The sequence below is a fragment of the Phalacrocorax aristotelis genome, chromosome 5 (assembly GCF_949628215.1).
Source record: "Phalacrocorax aristotelis chromosome 5, bGulAri2.1, whole genome shotgun sequence".
NCBI classification, from domain to species: domain Eukaryota; kingdom Metazoa; phylum Chordata; class Aves; order Suliformes; family Phalacrocoracidae; genus Phalacrocorax; species Phalacrocorax aristotelis.
The window spans coordinates 14,182,193-14,199,660 of NC_134280.1; the positions used below are offsets into that span (position 1 = coordinate 14,182,193).

A 17,468-nucleotide genomic window follows, 5' to 3' on the forward strand; every position below is an offset into this window, starting at 1 on the left:
CCAGCAGCTCTGGGCACTGGGGTGACACGGCCATGCAAGGGCATCGTGGTGACCATGCAAGGGCAATGCTGAGGTGCTGGATTTAAGAATTTGCCTGCTGGGAGTTCTAACCTCCAAAATTATTTGCAGGTGCAGATAGCAGAACACAGCCCTCTACCACCCGTGTTGTAAGAGAGCTGAATCCTGATGGCACCTGAAGGATTTTGCATGGGTAGGAAGTGGGGCAGGACTGAGGCAGCTCTAAATGGTTGGCCAAGATCACCAGCCACAAGCTAACCCGAGTGAGTGTTGCTCTGGGCAGAGCATGGCAGTGTGTAGTTTGGAGCTGATTATGATCCCAAGGTGCAGATGACGGCTGAGCTGGTGGCCCCAGGAGAGGCAGGGGGCAGGCAGAGAGTGCCTGGCCGTGGCTGCAAGCCCCAGAGGAGCTGCAGGGCTAGGAGCCACTTCCACCCCCTTGCGGCAGAGACCTCTACAACTCCTCTCACTTGTGACCTCAGACCATGGTGAACTTGAGGTATCAGGAATGCTAATCGGTGCTCAGCTGAACATTTCCCCATAATAACCTTTAATAACTCTGTAATTACTCTTTAAACCATTGACTTTGCAATCAGTTTTTAATTCCCCTTTGCCACATCTCTCCCTGTGCTACCAAGCTAGAAGGCTGAACTGTAAGTGAATATTAGCCTGCTACGGCGAGGGTTGTACCATTACAACTGCACTTAATGCAGGGGCTTTGAAAGAGTTGGGAGGGCAGGGGGAGGGGAGGGAGGAAACAAAAAGCACAGCAAGATTTTCCCCAAATTGGTTTCCCTCAAAACAAAGCCCTACCACTTTGCTAAGCTGCCTTAGGGAATGTTTGGAAAAAGCAGGGAACCCTCAGCGACTTGCTCTGCTAACTCTGCAAATAGAATAGACTCCTGCGTTGCCAGTGCTGACTTTCAGCTGAAACAAATATTAGAAATTACATAGTGATAATTCAGGGGGAAGACAAGTCCCTCGGTGAATGAATCCGACAGAATCTGCCCCATTGGAAACCAATATTTCGTCAGAGGGGGGATATAGAAGCAGTAAAAGAAATTTGAGTGTCCAAGACTCAGCGTGAAGCCAGCACAAAGCAGGCAGGGACGGGCAGCTTCTTTTCAAGCCTTCGTCCCCAGGAACAATGGCCCTATTGCAACCACCCTTTGCTTTTCTTCCCGTGATTAACATGCAGCCCATGCGGGAAGAATGGGAATTTATTCTGCAGCTGAGATTCCAGAGGTGCTATCGGGTCAGGTGGCTAATCGTTAAATCAAACTGCTGTCATCTTCATTCAGGTCCTGTCACCCGGGGCCACGTTATTACTTGGGTTTATGCAAAATAAACAGCTTTGCTAAACATTCTTCTAAAAGAGGGTCAAATAAAGAAGGAGATACACCACTGGCATCAAGTAGATCCTGTGTTCCCTCCTACCCCCGCTCCTGCTCTGTCCTGGACTGATTAGATGGGGATGGGGGAAGGAAGGGTTTCTTCCAGTTTTTAGGCTTTTGTTTTTATCAGCAGGCCATTTTTCTCTTTTCTAATTCCACTCAAGGCTCCTTAGTGAGTACTGTTAACTTATTCTTGTCTGGGTCTGGCTAATTCAGTTTCTTTCTTGAACTACATAGACTTACAATTCTGTATTTTCTATAGGTGAACTCAGCCATAAGAAATCTCTTATAACTCCTCCATAAAGGAGAATCTCTCAGAGGTTTCCTTCAAGACACATATAGAGATGCTTAATGCAAGGCGCTTAGAAGGAATGTTAATTGTGGTACTGCACACACACATTTTTGGATCAATGGCTTATTTGGAAATCCTGGTCTTGCTGTTCTAACAGGTAGCTGACAAGGGACGGTCTGCTAAAGTGTTCCCAGTTGCCAAAAGGCCAAGGTCCTTGTGAGGGAGCAGATGTGCTGACTAGTATGTTGTGTCAGAGGGAAAACAGGGTGGAATTTTAGAGCAAGAAGAGAAACAGTATCTCCTGCCCCCCTTGCATCACTTTCCTTCCAGTTTGGTTTCAAAAAGCCTATTTTTAAGGATAACCAACTGCATGGATCCAACTAGTGGCTCATCCCAGTCCCTCCCACCACAGAGTACAACAGTCAAGGACCCTTCACAGAAACCATCCCAGCACCATACTCATGTGATGCAACGGACCAGCCATCCTGCACAGCAGCCTGACATCCCAAAAATTAGCCAGACACAATGTACGGCTGTGATTGCTGAAGAGCAGAAATACTGTCCTAGGTACAGGAGCAGAATGATACCCATGTAAAGTGAGGCTGTCTACTGTTCCAGTTCCTCCAGACTAGCAGCAGTAAAAACAACACAAAAGAAAAAGGCCAAAAAATCAAAAACCCCAACAAAAAATCCCACCCTCATGATTAACATTCATGTGCCTTGAAAGAAACATTTAAAAATATGGTTTTGTTCTCTGTGGCTTGTTGATCCCAGGCAAAAAGTCAAAACTGGGATTAAAACTGAAAGGCTGTAGCCAGGAGACTGTCACTTCTGGTTTCTCTTCCCTCAAGGATTAAAAAGTTACTTTTAATTAATGTTGTTTCAAGATGTCAAGCCTGGTGCGGCTGCCCCCAGCACCGGTTCCAAAGGCTGGTGAGTAAGGCAAGCACGCTTAGGCTCTTCCTTCCCATAGTCCGCTTTTTGTGGCACATGCTGCCCCCCAAACCTGCGTACATCAGCTGTCCCTGGGGTGCAATGCTGCCCATGAAGCTGGGACAGTGACGCCCACGTGCACCCATGGTGGGTCTGGCTTGGGTGGGTAAACTCCAGCTTTGAAATGCACTCACTCAGCCTGAGACGCCCATGTGCAGGTTGAGCTGCGGCATCTATTGCAAAAATATTTTCATTGACTGAGGTCCCTGGGGGGAGGTATTGATCCTTCCTGAGCGCTGAAACTCTGTTTCATGTATGAAGAAATCCCCTCCTAGCCCAAACATCAAAACATCTAAGCGTGACTCCAGCTTTGCAGAATTATGCTGGGTTATTCCTGGACTGTACACAAATTGGATGCTAAACACACACCAGGGTGTATGACTAACACATGTCGCTTCCTTCCTGCATGCTCTGGCAGCAAGTTCAATTGAAACAGGACTGTCTGAAAAGTCCTGCTCCAAAAGGTCAGACACCGAGAGTGTCTCGGTCCTTCTGGAGTTTCACAGAGAATCTGGTATGAGGGAAAATTATGGCAAGCAAAAACTGAAGCAGAAATTTGACCACAGCCCTGACCTCTGATTGAAAATGCCTCATTGCTAGTTCAACCACAGGCAGACAGACATGATTTAATCCAACTTTTTCACTCCTCTCACTGCACAGAGCTCGCTTGCTCTTTTGCTGCTCCTCGGGGGTATAAAACATTTTTTATCCACCCACAATAGCCAAGGTACATACGCCACAACCACCAACTATGAATTTATTCAAGGTGTGCTTAGAACTTGGCAGGGCTGATAAAATGTGAAACAGTTTAAGATGCCCTGGAACATTTTTTAATCACATGTCCAAGGAATCATATATCCATTCAGGCATTTGGGGAAGGGGGCGCCGCCAAATGTGCCAGGCAGCTCCCTAAACAAAGACTCGGGTGAAGTGGGAAGATGTGGGCGGGGTTCCCCAGTCCCTAAAAGGACGCAAATCTTGAATCGCACTTCCCACCACTAAGTGAAAATTCGGTGCATCGCAGATGGAGAGGTCCTGCTGCCTGCTCTGCAGGTAGCCTGCCTGCAGCCATGGAGGGAGCTGGGAGCTCTGCTCTGCCACAGTCAGGCCAGCACCTTCCCAACACACGGGGCCATGGGACTTTGAGGAGAACGCTAAAACCCTGGCACATCTGAGCCCAGACTGCCTCCATTTCTCCTGTAAGTGACATGAAGAGCACTGATAGCGCTTCACAGATAATACCGTGAATAATCTAGTCACCTTTCACCTTTGCATAACCTCCCTGGTTGACAGATTGTCAGCGAGAGCTGTCGGACCAGCCAGTTTCCCATCTGCCAGCGGGAAGTGAGAGAGTTGAATCTCACCAAGTGCTCAGGAGAGACAGGAAATAAAGCCAGCCAGTGAGCGGGAAGGCGGAGAGGCACCAGCATGAGACTGGCAGCCTGAGAACAGAAGAGATTTGAGTGCTCTGTGAGTAAAGGCCAGTCCAAAGTTTCTGCCATTAAAAACTTTCAGAATATTACATTTTTGCTCTGTTTTGCAGGGCTTGTAGATCACAGGAAATAAAGCTGTATAAATTGTTTCCTATATAAACCCATCCATTTGAAGCAACTGACAGTAAGCAGTCAGAAAGCAAATGATTACAATTAAGGCAAGCAAGGAAGCAAACCCCTTCATTGCTCAGAGACAGGTGGCACAAGACAACTTACCTTTCTGCATAGTATGGAGTGAAATGTTCACCAGGTTCACCAGCTTGGGATCATCTCACTCCACTAAACAGGAGGATTGGAGCCACATGATCACAGTTTAAAAAACGGGATAGAGAGAGGGATTAAAAATGAGAGAGAGTGAGAGCTATCCCATTCATCTATAGATTGTTGAGGGGCGACATAATGAGTTCTGCAAACTGGACCAAGCAGCTCTGCAAGGCATTATTGCTAGTAAATAAATCACTTAGCAGGAGAAGAAAATGCATGTATAAATCTTCTGTGCTGGTAGCAGACATGTTTCACTAGCAGCTACCTCCTGAATAACATGCCAAGAAAGCCAATAGAGAGAGTTTGTGAATGCATGTCCAAAGCTTCTTAGCAAACTGTCATATTGATCTAGCACAGCCTAAGGAAGCCTAAGAAGACTCAAGGAGTTTGGGCAAATGCTTGTATTAGTGTTCCCTTCCTCTTAAGAGTTTGCTGAGACGGCACTTCAGTGTTTCCCAAGTAGTGCACCTCCGACCCTGGCAATCCATCAAGTGAATGCAAATTGCGGACCAGACAAAACCAGGCAAACAGCAATGCTGCTTAATAATAATGTACTCCCAAAGAGAAGGACTTCCTCTACAATGATTGCTGTGTACACATTTAAACTAAACACCCAAACTTCTTATTAGCCTCATCATGATTTGTGTTTTTGTTCCCTTTGAAATGCTCCAAAGTAAATGGTACAAGTTTACTCAAGGCTAACCTCAAACAGTAGGCTTTCTGAACTGTGCAAACGAACAAAAGTTGGGCTATATATAGACGGCCCACGTTTATTATAAATCCCTTTTGAAAATCAACACCCAGCAAAGTAGAGCTAAGGAGCATGTTTAAAAAGAAAATAATCTCAGTAATCACCACTCTCTTCACATTTGGCCTGACCGGCCCTAATTTGGTGGGGATTGTCAAGGACAATGCCATAGGGCAGCTTCCCTAAAGGTCCATCTCCAGTGATGTAATTAGCAGGAGTCAGCTCAAGTCAGAGGAGGTGTTTTTCTTCTGATGTGCATAAGGTGTTCCTGCTGCCAGTATTGTTTCTCAGAGCCTTTCACATTCGGGGGAAGAAAAAAAAAAACAGAATGAAAAAAAGAAAAAGGGGTCCAGAGTGCTTATTTATTCATTGCATGTTAAACACTGAAAGTGGTCCCAAGTGCATGGGATAGCCAAAAATATCACAGATCCAGGGCTGACCTTCTGTGAAAGCACTTTTGATGCAGCTCTTAGGAAATACGGTTATCACAGGGTGTTTGTTTTAAACTCCTGTTAATGGATTGGGCAGACCTACACTGAGAAACTCACTAAATTATATTTAACCTTGTTAATTTAGCTCAAGAATTAATGACTATATTCTAATGAGCTTTCCATTCATTGCTTTTCACTTGGATTTGCAAAATCCCTTCTGTACAATGAAAGTTTTCCTATCTATTGTAACAGGAACATTCCCAAAGTATCTAAGTGCTTAGGTTTGGCTTGACTTAGACTATCGCTACTGCATTTTTTAGCTTAGAAAAGAAAAACACTGCCACACACATGCTCAGAGTTGTCATGGGTTCACGGGAAATGTGAATATACAGAAGGAGAACAGAGCATGTGCTGGCTGACACAGACTGGCAGTAGTGCCCCATGTTGGAGGGGATCAAAATCACTTTTCCATGGAGGCAGGCCAAACCCACCTATGAGTCACTGCCTTCAAAGACCCATTACAAAATGTGTGTAGAAGTCCTCTAAGGCTACTGAGGCTGGAGCTGCAATAGCAAGTTGCCTCTTGTGAAAAAACCACACATACCCCAGGAATGTATTAAAAATCAATCAGTAGATCAATTAATAAGCAAACAAACAGAGTCTGGTTTCACTCTCCACATTCTCAGCCATTTGGAGCTTATTCTGGAGCACGCTGGAAATCTTCAGTGGTGAGCACCGATGATACAGTATACTCAGTTGCCTGTAAAGTGGTGCCTCCTGGCACCCACACACATGAAGGTACAAAAATACCGTCTCTAATACAGAGCAAGACTGATACACTGCAGCCACAGAACTGTCACCCTGTGATGTCAGACAAAAATACAACTATGTACTCCACTAAAGCCTGTGCTTAACAACAGTCTAGGTATGATTGCACCATCCTGATCACTTGGTCATACAAATTCACTGTAAGCATCACTGAAGCCAGACATCATAACATTACTGCAGGAACACTGCCAAAGCCAAAAAAAACCCCAGAAATTTGGCTGTGTAAGATGATTAGAGCTGATTCCTAAGCAGCTGGGCCAAAAGCATCAAAGCTAATTATGAAATAACAGGGTTTTACCCAAGCAGATCCTGATGGTGTGTTTCAACATAATTTCTGCTCGTCTTTACATCATGAATAGTGAAACTGGGTACACACTGGTGACTTTGAGAAACAAACATTATGACAGGAATAAACTATGACCAAAATGGCCATCATTCCTCAAGCACACAGCAGAGCAGAAGAACGAATGGCCTTGCAGTTGGCCCATACCTCAGTCATCCCCAACGCCATGGAGCTTCCTTGGGATGTGGCAACCAGCCTGTGCTGCTCCAGAAACCACCCCAGTACATGAGCTGGACCTGCACTAGTGAGCGAGTTATTATATTCTTAGTGGGAATGGGCCAACATTTTTCTGGCCTTGACTTAATGGGTGTAAATATGTTTACATGTTTTTGCTGTTCCTGTTAATGTGTCTGAATACCACCATTCCCAAGCGGTAAGCCATTGATGATTGGGTGTGTGCAAAATATAAAATAGCCTGTTTATGGCACACCATTCAGTGTTACTAGGAGCACAGCACCCAAATTTTCTGGGAGAGTGCCTTTGAGGCAAGCCACACTCCAAATCTGTACCTTCTTCAGAACAGGTTGAAGAGAGTGTAACAGAGCCTCACCACACTCACAGAAATATTTCAAGAGCGTTTTAAGAGATTTTGAAAGTCCAGTTTGAGACTCCGCTGTTTTCAGACAGCTTGTGTCTCATGCTGTTGAAATATCTAGCACACGTTCTTCAAGCCAGACAACCTATAATCACAGAATCATAGAATCATTTGTGTTGGAAGGAAGCTTCAAAGATCATCCAATCCAACATCCCTGCCATAGGCAGGGACATCTTTCACTAGATATGGTTGCTCAAAGCCCAGTCCAACCTGACTTCGAACAGTGCCAATGATGGGGCATCTACAGCTTCTCTGGAAACCTGCTCCAGTATCTCACCACCCTCATTGGAAAAAATGTCTTCCTAATGTCCAATCTAAACCTACCCGCTTTCCGTTTAAAACTCCTGCACCTTGTCCTTGGTAAAAAAGTCTTTCTCCATCTTTCTTATAAGCCCCCTTTAAATATTGAAAGGCCTCAATAAGATCTTCCCAGAGCCTTCTCTTCTTCTGGCTGAACAACCCCAACTCTCTCAGCCTTTCTCTATAGGAGACATGTTCCATCTCACTGGTCACTTTTGTGGCCCTCCTCTCTGCAGTCTTGTGCTAGGGACCCCAGAGCTGGATGCAGTACTCCAGGTGGGGTCTCATGAGAGCGGAGTGGCAAAATCACCTCCCTAGACCTGCTGGCCATGCTTCTTGTTTTGCAGCCCAGGATACGATTGGCTTTCTGGGCTGCAAGCACACATTGTTGGCTCCTGTCCAGCTTTTCATCCATCAGTACCCCCAAGTCCTTCTCTGCAGGGCTGCTCTCAATCCCTTCATCCCCCAGCCTGTGTTGTTACGAGGGGTTGTCCCAACCCAGGCGCAGGACTTTGCACTCGGCCTTGCTGAACTTCCTGAGGTTCACATGGGTCCAATTCTCAAGCCCTCTGGATGGCATCCTGTCCCTCAGGCACGTCAGCTGCACCACTCAGCTTGGCGTCATCTGCAAATTTGCTGAGGGTGCACTCAATACCACCGTCTATGTCACTGATGAAGATATAAAATAGTATTGGTCCCAGTAGGGACCCTTGAGGTACACCACTCAAGTGTAATAATAAGACTATACAAAAATGAACAGTTCTGCTCATTTTGCCAATGTTCCTCACTGAAAAACCTCTACTGCAGAACTGCCACAAGCATCCACCAATGCCCCATCCTGGCACAGCCATTTTGGACTGGAAGTCTGGCACTTCATTTTCATCTCTCTTTTTGACTGAAGTAGTCACAGAACCATCAAAGCAGCTCAAAACTGAGTCTCTAACATGGCTGCTGAACAAATCCACTTAGAATCATAGAATCATAGAATCGTTAAGGTTGGAAAAGACCCTTAAGATCATCGAGTCCAACCGCCAACCTATCGCTGCCAAGTCCACCACTAAACCATATCCTCAAGCACCATGTCTACCCTTCTTTTAAATACTTCCAGGGATGGAGACTCAACTACCTCCCTGGGCAGCCTGTTCCAATGCCTGACAACCCTTTCAGTGAAGAAGTTTTTTCTAATGTCCAATCTAAACTTCCCCTGGGGCAGCCTGAGGCCATTTCGTCTCTTTCTATCGCTTGTTACTAGGGAGAAGAGACCGACACCCACCTCACTACAACCTCCTTTCAGGTAGTTGTAGAGAGTGATAAGGTCTCCCCTCAGCCTCCTCTTCTCCAGACTAAACAACCCCAGCTCCATCAGCCACTCCTCATAAGACTTCTTCTCCAGACCCTTCAACAACTTTGTTGCCCTTCTCTGGACACACTCCAGCACCTCGATGTCCTTCTTCTAGTGAGGGGCCCAAAACCGAACACAGTACTCGAGATGTGGCCTCACCAGTGCTGACTACAGGGGCACTATCACCTCCCTGCTCCTGCTGGACACACTATTCCTGATACAAGCCAGAATGCTGTTGGCCTTCTTGGCCATCTGAGCACACTGCTGGCTCATGTTCAGCCAGCTGTCAACCAACACCCTCACGTCCTTTTCCTCCAGGCAGCTCTCCAGCCACTCTTCCCTAAGCCTGTAGCGTTGCATGGGGTTATTGTGACCGAAGTGCAGGACCCGGCACTTGGCCTTGTTGAATCTCATACCGTTGCCTCCGGCCCAACGATCCAGCCTGTCCAGGTCCCTCTGTAGGGCCTTCCTGCCCTCCAGCAGATCGACACTTCCACCCAGCTTGGTGTCATCTGCAAACTTACTGAGGGTGCACTCAATCCCCTCATCCAGATCATCAGTGAAGATATTGAACAGGACCAGCCCCAACACTGAGCCCTGGGGAACACCACTCGTGACTGGCCGCCAACTGGATTTGACTCCATTCACCACCACCCTCTGGGCTCGGCCGTCCAGCCAGTTTTTAACCCAGCACAGAGTGCACTTATTCAAGCTGTGAGCAGCCAGCTTCTCCAGGAGAATGCTGTGTGAGACAGTGTCAAAGGCCTTACTAAAGTCCAAGTAGACCATGTCCATAAGCGGCTCACCTTATCACAGAAGGAGACCAGGTTAGTGAGGCAGGACCTCCCTTTCATAAACCCATGCTGGCTGAGCCTAATCCCCTGGTTGTCCCGCATGTGATGCATAATGGCATTCGAGATGATCTGCTCCATGATCTTTCCCGGCACCGAGGTCATGCTGACAGGCCTGTAGTTCCCCAGATCCTCCTTGCGACCCTTCTTGTAGAGGGGTGTTACATTCACTAGTTTCCAATCATCTGGGACCTCCCCGGTTGACCAGGACTGATGATAAATGATGGACAGTGGCTTGGCGAGCTCCTCTGCCAGCTTCTTCAGTATCCTTGGGTGGATCCCATCTGGCCCCATGGACTTGTGAACATCCAGGTAAAGGAGCAGGTTGATGACTGTCACCTCTTCAACAACTGGGACTTCATTCTGCATTCTGTCTCCATCTCCCAGCACAGAGGCCTGACAACCCTGAGGATGACCAGTCTGACTATTAAAGACTGAGGCAAAGAAAGCATTTAGTACCTCAGCCTTCTTCTTCATCTTTCCTGGCAAGGTTACCTTCCGCATCCAGCAGAGGAGAGATTCTCCCTGGCCCTCCTTTTGTCACTGATGTATTTATAAAAATATTTTTTGTTATCTTTAACGGTAGTGGCCAGTTTAGGTTCCAGCTGGGCCTTCGCCTTCCTAAATTTTTCCCTGCATAACCTCACATCATCTTCTTCCTTCTTATTCCAGGATCCAATGGTAATACTGTTTCACTGACTGTACTTACAATTTCTTGACTTTATTAAAAGCCATTTAGAGCTGAGATAGGCAGAGATACCTGTATCTGATGCATACTCATGCCCCCTTCAGGAGCCACAGCTGACATTGTTCATGGACCACATAGGACCAACCACAGTACTTTTCTTTGGTAGCTCATGTGGCAGAGGTGCAAAGTGCAGGTTTGACCAAAACAGGGACAGAGGCCAAGTATGTGATATGCATTTGAGAGTTTGTCCCTGCTTACCTTGGCCCCCTTGGAAAAGCTCTGTCTGAACAATTAAACATTCTGGTCTTGAAGAGACCTCACAAGTCTTCTGTGAGGAAGATTAAAATGTTTGCAAAAATTACAAATTAAATTCAATCTCTTCCCACATCTCAAAGTTTTAATTTTTGCAAACACTCTAATGCATGGCTGCACTTCACACTCACACAAATTAGATCTACAATACAAATTACAGTGCAGTCTTTAAGAGTTAGTCTCTCTTTCAACACAAACAAAGTAGCTATTCTGTAACCAAGAAACAATCTCCTTTTTCTCTCTCCCTCTTGTTTTGTTTTATGTCGCTGCCTAGAAGTAATACCTGTACAGAACTACTACAAAATTTTCCTGTATATCAGAGAAAAAAAAAAAGTAATAAACTGAATTCAAAACAAGGAAACAAAAATAACCACCAACGGGAAATGAAACAACATTAATGTTGTTATTTTTAATTTGGGTTTCAGAAGAGGCACTGAGTTTGGGAAGGAGAGGACCTTAGTGTGGCATACCGAGCTTAGTAAAAGACACTGGTGCATGAGAGCTGAGACAGTGCAACAAGGCCATAACAATCCAGGGAAGAGTAAAAAACCTTTCTGCTGAATGATTCACCTCTCCATGTGGGCAATCCACACCAGCACCAGCCTGCAGCACTTCTAGGTCCAAGCCAGTGATTGACCCCACTTGGGTGCACACAGACACAAGCAAAACTGTAGCCAAATTAATATCCTCACTGTTACCAATTGCAACCGTATTTACTAAGACATTCCTCCAGCTGACCCCAAGGGAACTACCATTGCACTTGATGCTTTCCCATTTCTGCAACAGGTCCCACTGAGCAGGGCCTGGACTGGGCAGACGCCTTTCCAGGTGTGCTTTGCTGGGTCTTTGGGGGCTGAAGGCACCCAACCATGAACAGGGGCTTTGCTATGGGCGGCAGAAGCCACCTGGCTTCCTGGGCTTCCCAGAGAAATGCCCAGGAGTGCAAGCAATGGCATGGTGACTTTACAAGCAAAGAGAGTCTGGCATCAGCTCCAAGGAACACCCACCCCCCCAACCCCACCTCACCCCCAAAACTCCATATCCTAATTCTGGAGCAGGAGGTGAAGAGTAAAACTGCGGTGTTGAGCACTAGAGATTTGCCCCAGAGACTACTGAAACCCATAGTGGTGCAAGAAATGGGACAGCCTTTGGAAACTCAACTAGTGCAGAAGTCCCATTTATATTATAAATATATGAAGCATCAGGAGTTACAGCTGAGTAAGGATTTCTGGGCTTGTCCCAGAACTGCTAATCATTATAGAAAAAAAACCACCTCACTTATGTGAGGTGTATGCAAATTGTAGCTTACAAGAGCACATAATTCTCATTATACTTTTCAACGCACACGCTGTGTATTTCTGCCAGCACGTGATGCTATGTTAAAGTGCATTCAAACTATCACTCTCTGGACCCCTACTACATGGCATGAATAGACATAGCATGTAATTAGGGTCAAATTTCTATCTGATGGCCACTGAAAATAGTTTGTTTGTTTTGGAAGGGGGGGTGGGGGGGGAAGAATTTGGTTCAAAAACAATGTTTATTTTGGGCAGCCTGGGTGGAACTGCAATGCATTTCAAGAGTAAAGAATATTTTCTTTGTTAAAATCTTTAAGCAACCCTCGTAGCAGTGAACTGATGATAGGGTAGCGTTCCTCACTGCTGATTATAAGCAGTGTATTAAATTTCATTCAATAGTAAAGTAGCGTAGAAACTCAATGAAAAAGCTACTGCGCAGCTCAAACATCCCAAGTTGTTAATGAAAAGTAGCTGAAATAACATACAGGCTTGGCCAAAACTGCAAACATAAAAGATGCCTTTATATCAGAGTAGTGCATGGAAAAAAAAAAGACTACAACAATACTATTTCTGTGGAATACTAAACAATTAAAGGTGATAAAGATTTCTGTACAGCTGGGAGAAACTTCCTGTGGTCTCAGCTCCTACAAAGGGTACTGCATGAACTCTGAGAGTCTACCAGGAAAAAGAGTCCCTGACAGCAAAGATTCTCCTAAGAACATATACACACAAACTCCTGTGAATCAGAAAGCCCCTAAATATACACCACTAGTTCTGTTAAATCAAACAACTGGCTCAATCTCTGGGCTAAAAGGTACCTTTATTGTAATTCAAAAAGCACAGCAATTTGTAACAGGAAAATACCGATCTCTGAGAGGTGAATGCAAACAAAGATTAAAAGGCAGCCCTGGCCTCTGGAAACCAGGGAGCTCAGAGGGATGTTCAGGGGATAAGTATTTCAGAGCAAAGTACAAAGACACCGCCACTCATCTCACCCACAAATCGGTCTCTGAATAAAAGTTGCTGGGTTGTCTCAGAGGCATGCTGATTTCTAGCTACTGCTTAATGGGACTACTTGTTACTACTCAACAGGAATACTTACAACCCGGTTTTGCCCCTTGAGACTTGAACTATTCAAGTTTAGATGGATTTCAAGATGTAGTTTTTCATGTTCTTTGTCCTTAGTATGCCACTCCAGATTGGTACTCGTAATCCATTGATACAGAAGGCACTAACATGCAAATAAAGTTGTTTCTGCCAAACTGAGACAGCTTTCTGGATGATTGTATTTTAATAATAATAAGTTGAGTTCAAGCACAGCGATAGGACTGTACTCCACAATTGCTTAAACCTCACAAATTCTCAGTAAGAAAATTCTTTTTCTTCTCTTCGTCTGATGGAGAAATAGCAATAGTATTTTTTCCTCCCCAAATTTGTCTGACAGTTCTTCCCAGCTTGCCTTAGTAACTGGGAACACAATCCAAATTGTTCCCAATGCTCCTGTAGATCTAATATCGTGTTGCAAATAGGTCCTAGTCCAATGCTTATTGAAGTCAACACCTATAAACTGACATACTAACAGCTTTCCAAGGCACCACTAAAGCATGTAAGTACAATGCTGTAAGCTTTGGCCAAATGAGGAGCTACATTTTGGACTCCCAGCACTTCCCAGTCATTCTGTTCTTACCACCAAACAACTCCAGACCTTATATATGAAAATAGTAAAAAGTGACTACTTCTTGTAATAAGGAAGGGCAAAAATACCACTGCAGTGGATCAGGAATATTGGGAACAGTAAGCAACCGGCACACAGGGAGCCGCTGCAGCAAAATACCTGGCCGGGCACTGCTGAGCACCTGCTGCTCATGTTCAACAGGAAAGCACAGGTAGAACGGGAGGTTTCCACAGAGCAAGAGGAGCAGACTGCTTGTATGGGCCATCCCACTCAGACTGAAGGCTAGTGTGAATCTCCCGTGCTAGAGATCACAACGTGGTCCAGCTGTGGCAGCAGCCCAGGCACTAGCTCCCCAGGCCATCCCACCATGTCTTCAGCATCTCTGGCTCCTCTCACCAAATGTACCCATCCTGAACCTTCAACACGAACCTCTGTGAGCATGGTGTTATTTTCCAGCGCTTGCTGTACCTTCTCAGGCTGGTGGCTACACCAGCTGCTGTCCACTCACAGCAAAGAGGGAACAGAAGTATCAAAGTAGCCCCATCATTATTGGATGTGCATTAATCCTAAAGTGATAGCGACTTCACTGGAGCTTGGATTAGGGAGGTTATAACGTGCCTAATTACACAGTGAGTTCCAACATGTGTAAACATGGCTCCCAAAAGTTTAATGTCAGATATTCTTAGCCCCTTGCATGAATTCGGGATGTTTTTTCTCTGCAGCTGCCAGGATGCTAGCTGTTGACAAACTAGTTGAAGTGCTACCACAACATCTTTCATGAGCTGACTGCGTACATCTGAACATATACATACCTCATTAATGTGCTATATTTCAAGCTAGAGAAAACAATGCATGTTGAGAGACTATAAACCACAAGTACAAATGATCCAGGTCACCTATGATGAATATAACCACTGTTACATGAAACATGACACATAGGCTCTCTTTTCTTGGAGGAAAAAAAAAAGGAAAAGTAGGAGAGAAGAGATGCAGGAGGGCTTCACCTTCTTATCTATTCTGAAAGATGATGGAGCCAAGGAGAGTTTTCAGAATTTTCTTCTGTACTGTTTTGTACACAGGATGCTTTCCTCTCCCACCAGACCGCACCTGTCCTGCAGGAACCTCAAAAGAAAGAGAGTCTGAATCCAGAATTGTCTTTAAATCCAGGATTAGGCTCATGACTAAGCTAGAGAAAAGGGCTCAAATTGGGAAGCAGAGGATCTAAGCAAGGGTCTCTTGCCTAGCTGTCCATTTCTACATCCTTGTGAGATGAAATTATGTGAAAAGAGATTTTTCTGGAGAAAGTCTGGTTTCCCCCATACCAGAAACTCAGAAACTTAACCCAGGGCAGAACTCCCTCCTCTCTCCCCCCAGCACAGAGACCTCAGCTTTAAGAGCTGCTGAAATCAAAACATTTGACTAATTCTTCTGACTTAAAGTTCAGCAGTTAATTTAAGCCCCTTGTTGAAGCAGAGATTGGGTAGGATTTGGTACTGTGTGCTTTGCTTGATTCCATATACTTTTCTGAATAAAGGAGCAATTTATAATTTCAATAAGTTTCCATCCTGCAAGTACATCTAGAAAGGTACAAGTGGAAAAAAAAAAAACCCCAGTTCATAAATTACTATTATAGAAGGAATAGACGACAAGCAATGCTCTCTGTATATTCATTAGCCCATGCCTACTTTGGAAACTAAATCTTGAGAGATTTTATAATTCATGCCTTCATGCTCATCAAAACCTTTTTTATAGCGATCACTTTTGTGACAGATTCCCCCCTCCCTTCATTTGAGGTAAGCAGAGTTATGGAACAGTCACACTACAAAAATACCTGTGAAGTAGCAGCTGCCCAGGAAAAGGCCTAGATATAATATGACTGCTGATTTTTGAACTGCTATGCATGCTGTGTATGCCTGGAAACATAACAAATGTGCACGGCTTGGCTTGTAGCACCTAATTTGCAATAATATTGAAGTCCCCCACAATAACTCATTTACTCTTATAATAAATATATAAAAAAAGACAAATTGCTACATTGAACATGCATTTTCTTCACTGCAAGTAGCTGCTACCCCAGGGAGAAAGCCCTGTGCTGCTAACTAATAGTAAATCCTTTGGAAAATCATGTGTCATAATGATGGACAACCAGGGAAAGGGTATTAAATAGATTTAGAGGTTAGATACTCTAACAAGAACAAAAGAGGCCTTTTGCAAGCTAGTACCAATCAGAGCTGGCTCATTGGTATGATTAGCACCAAGTCCAAAGAAAGTTTCCATTACGAGACAAGACAAGGGGGAGAATTTAACCCAAAACCTTTCTAGGAAGATCAGTTTGGTATAGGTCAAGTCCCCAAAAGATCAGGTAACTTTTTGGTTCTCAGGAGTCTTCAGGGGACATCATGGTCTCTTCAAACTACATTTAGGCAGGGCTGATTTTGCTCCATCTTTTCTTTTGTCTATTGGCATATCATTACCCACAGCACATCTGAGCCAAATTTTATGAGCGCAACAAAAAAAATACGGACAGTCTGAAAACTCATCTAAGGGACAGAAAAAAGAAGAGAAAAGGTGCATTATCTAGAAGCTGAGTCAATAAAAGATAACATTACTTTGCTTCACCTTTAGAAAACTACTTATATGCATGAATACATCCACAAGGGTAGTTTTTTTGGCAGGATTAAGATCTAAATACCAGCCTTCTGCAGAATTGTACAAAATGGAATTATCATGTCCCAATCTAATCTTCAGATCCAGCCAGGATTTTGGCCTGAATGGATTTCCACCAGCACTTTTTAATTAGATTTGATACACTGGGGGGTGTGGGAACCTTAATTCATCATAAATGTCTCAAGTTTATTTCATACAGAAGCAAGGAACAGCCCAATCTTGACAGAAACAGAGAGAGAGAGTAATTTAATTTGTATTTTTGTGGATTCCCTGGTATCTTTCATACCTGTAGAATGCCCAGCTGTTCCCCGACTGGCTCCAAGTTTCTTCCTCCAGAACATTTTCTGTTGTTTCTGATACATCAGCCCATAGTGATTTATCGCTATTTTGTGATCATTATCAGTTTACTATTTTAACCGATACACCATAAATCAAGAAGAAGAATGTTAGGTGGGACTTCATAGTGTAGCTTTCATTCATTACCTATGAAGATTATAGCCATTTCATAAAAACCAATATCAGAGAAAGAAGCTTATTGGCAAGGACCACTGAAATTCATTTCATGCTTCAAAAGTTTGTGATTGGTCTAGTAAGAAAAAACCCTCAATTGTTGGAAATCGTTTTTTCTTTTAAACCAGCAAATGCCCAAGACTGAGCTATGTCAATTGTATGCTGCACTTTCCACTCAAATGCAATGGAGACTGTTCAGTATCTGTCCTTGTAAACCCCACTGTGCTTACTATTCATGAACTGCTGGAGAGAGAGATACATAAAATGCAGGTCTCCAATACATTACGCTTGCTGCTCCAGAGAGCTGCCGCACCCTGAAACCAGACTCTGGGAAAGTCAGCTGAATGCTTGGCTTAATGTTTCATGCTTGCACGGGGGATAGTCATAAGGGGAATGACAGAAGGACTATCTGTTTGGAAGTCAACT

At 44.5% G+C, this 17,468-nt stretch overlaps 1 protein-coding gene across 6 annotated transcripts in view; it reads right to left on the bottom strand.

Moving 5' to 3' along the window:
- The window catches only part of GLI2 (GLI family zinc finger 2), a 205,431-nt gene that overhangs the window by 100,741 nt on the left and 87,222 nt on the right, over positions 1–17,468 (bottom strand). The window lies entirely within an intron of this gene.